Here is a 3,625-nt window from a genome sequence, read left to right as displayed (position 1 = left end):
CCATCCTGAGACCACTCACACTGTCAAGGACTCTCTCTCCACCATCAGTATCTTATATAGGTAAATAGCATTAGCATAAAGGAGCCAAAAAAGGTGTCTAGAAAAGGTTAAAATGGACATGGAGTGCATCTGTGATAGGGAAGGACCAGGTTTTGCTCTCCGTCATCATGCTAGCTGCTTGGCAGCAGGTGGTGTGGGTTGACTGGATGTATGCACTTCACATCTTGGCATCGATTGAATCACCCCTTTCCTCCTTAAAAGCAGCTTTCTCAGGTCACTGTGCAGCAACTTTTTCCTATGGGTGGAGTCCTGGGAAACTGCTTAAACAGAGCTTTGAAGATTCAGTGCCCTGGGAACCCCACCTCAAAACGCTTGTGGTTGTGTCCTTATTAAACATTTGTTTACTTTTTGTTGTTGATGGGTGTTTACTCTCCAGGTAAGACTCCCTAGCTGGCTATAGGATGTCTCATGTCTGGTGCCAATAACTTTATGGACTTAAAGCCTGTAGGAGCTGGAGGTCTAAAGGGAACTACACAACCTCTTCTCTCCACAGTCTGGTACATGTGGTAAATGCTTAATAAAGATTTGTTACCAGACTAGACAGATTCTCAAGTAAAAGACAAATAAAACCCCAAACAAATATCCTAAGTTTCAAGTCTGACCCAACATGCCATGCAAAGGCAGCCAATAAATTACTCATAGAACAAATCACAGGTAACTGAAATATGAGATAGTAATTCTATAGGCTCAAGAGGTTTATGCAGTCCTCAGCATCTCTCGATGGAATTATAGCTCCATAATTCAAATAGCTTCTGTTTCCTTGACATACACATACCATGGATCTGAATCCCAAATTCTGCCCATGGTTGGCACTATCTTTTTCTCCACCCCTGCACTCTTTTGCTGCCCAATAAATTCTTTTGTTGGAGCCTCTTGGTGTTAGGGACATTCACCTATTTCTTTGTGTTACATTGTTTCTATGTATCCCTGGATATTTAACTTATTAATGAGACTACATACATTAACACTCTGTGAATGGCTTTCTTTTGGGGTTTGAAGTTTATTCCTTTTAGCTACCAGTTTCTGTATCCTGCATGATGAAGAGTGAGGTTAGTGGTGCATTCTTTGCTTAAGCACTAGCATGCTTGGATTTAGTCTGATTTCTGCACACAAAGAAGAAATGTCTGGTAGGTAGGAGATAAGTGGTCCTGTTTTACTTTTCCATCTCTGCTGCAACTCTTTCCTGATATTAAGAAGTTGAGGGGCCAGGCTCAGTGGCTCAGTCTATAATCCCAGCACTTTGGGAGGCTGAGGTGAGAGGATCGGTTGAGCCTGTGGGTTCGAGACCAGTCCGGGCAACTTGGCGAGTCTTCTTCTCTACAATAAATAAAAAAAAATTAGCTGGGCATGGTAGCACGTGCCTGTGGTTCTGGCTACTTGGAAGGCTGAGGCAGAAGTATCACTGGAGTCCAGTAAGTCGATGCAGGGGTGGCCACTGTGAGTGTACCATGGCACTCCAGCTTAGGAGATGGAGGGAGACTCCAACTCAAAAAAAAAAATTGAATTCATAGTAATATACTGTTTTTTTTAACCCTCTTTCCTATGTTGTCATATATATATGTATATATAAAGTATGCATACATATTTCATATGTATATATATGTATACACAAACATGTGTTTGTGTAATTAGTACCTTAAATGCAGATATGTCAGGCACAATTGTAACTGAAACTTATTATATTTTTCAGTAACTACTTCTGCAAAATCTTGGCATCCTGGTGAGGCTCACTTTTTCCCTAATGTTGGATGAAATTTCAGGCAAGACTCTGCTTATCTGCTCACTCTTAGACAGTGAAAAGCCAGGGATCTCTCAAAAATGGTTGCAGTTCTGTCATCAATACATCCAGTCAAGTGTAATAATCAAAACTCTGTACTGCATTCAACATAGAAGTTGCTCTTCTGCTTTGCTTAGATCTTCACCAGGAGCAGGGCGTGATACATTTATTTTCTTTCTGCTCTCAATGTCTACCTCCTACTTCTATCTTCCCCTATGTACACATTGGCTAGCCTCAGCTTCTGACTCTCTTAGAGCTAGAGCAGAGGAAGAGAGGAGTTTGGAGGGCACGTTTAACTCTCCTGCCACCAAAATGGTAGTAGATATTTGCAGATGTTTAAAGATAACTCGCTTATGGATGCTTTCATGGGTGCTTTGGAGACTTCCTAAGTCTGGGGATCTATCATCTGGCAGCTTCCACGGTACAGGCAAACGCATCTCCTCTGACTGACTTCTTATGACTCTCCTATTGCCCCTTGATTAAAATTCTACCACTCTTCTAAAGGTCTTCTTAGGAGAAGTCTCCTTAAGATGGTGCCATGATCTTTGTCTCCCTTTCTGTTAAAATGTAAACTTCTCCAAATGTTGAACTCCCAACCAAGTTTCGTTCACTGAGCAGAGGTGACTGGAAACCTCCTCTAGCCCTCACTCACCAATGACTCCACTAAAAAGAGTGGGATTAATTGTGCCTATTGTCTTGGGGCCTCAGTTGTTGGTGAGAACATAGTTTCAACTTTATATTCTATAAAATGTAGCATATACATGTGAAAGAGAACCAAATAATATTCCGAGTCAGCTTGGTGGTCATGAATCTGTAAAGAGCCACTGATGGGCAGGACTGTGGTGTCTCTTCTCCTCCGGTTTGATGTGGGCTTTCCTCATCACAAGGGCTCTGCTCCAAACATTCCCACCTGTTTGCTCCCTTCTCATGTACACCTGTGTCTTTCTTTAACATTGCAAAATAAGAAAATGAAAAACTCTTCATTGATCCCCATCTAACTGGTTAGACCAGTCTTATATTTTGTCTCTGAAATGAGATTCTGAAGTACTCTGGCAATATCGCTTCACCATGCAGTAATATTTCCAAATATGTTTTTCTTTGAATAACCTAAAATGAAACTAATATAATATGTCACTAATGAATGAAACAAATTAAACTAATATGTATAACATATAAAAAAATTAATTATAGAGTTAATTAATCAAAAGATATTTATTGCTCACTTAATTTCTGTTCTATGCTAGTGATTTGGAAGGACTAAATAAGATCATTCTAAAATATCAGAATATTAAAATATGTGGGTATGAAAAAATATTTGGCAAGCGGGCAAGGGGGCTGTCAAGGGGCTTGTCATTGAATTTGACTAGTAGGAGCCCCTTGGTCTTATGAAAAGCAAGTGGAATTTGTTGAAAAAAATTGATTATTGAAAATTCACCTCTAAAGACACAAAGAAAGGGTAAATTTTTCATAGAGATTCCCAAATTATGATTCAGAGGACTTATAATTATTTATGTTCCAATTATGCTTGTGTATAAGATTAGGGTTAACATAAAACTCATTTAAAAGATAGTAAAAATGTATGCCTTTAAAGTTGGGTGCTATGTGCTGTTGTACCCTTGGCACACTATTGCCTCCTGGTGACAACATATGCAAATTGCAAGGGCAGTGAACAAAAATTAACCTTAGGTGCCGAATTTGCTTTAAAAAAAGTGATAAATTTTTTTTTTTTTTTGAGTTGGAGTCTCACTCCGTCGCCCAGACTGGAGTGCAGTGGCTGCTCTCGGCCAC

The sequence above is a fragment of the Carlito syrichta genome, unplaced genomic scaffold (genome assembly GCF_000164805.1).
Source record: "Carlito syrichta isolate Samal-C Ts95f unplaced genomic scaffold, Tarsius_syrichta-2.0.1 Scaffold104742, whole genome shotgun sequence".
Taxonomy (NCBI): Eukaryota; Metazoa; Chordata; class Mammalia; order Primates; family Tarsiidae; genus Carlito; species Carlito syrichta.
Note: the sequence above shows the minus strand (reverse complement) of the source record.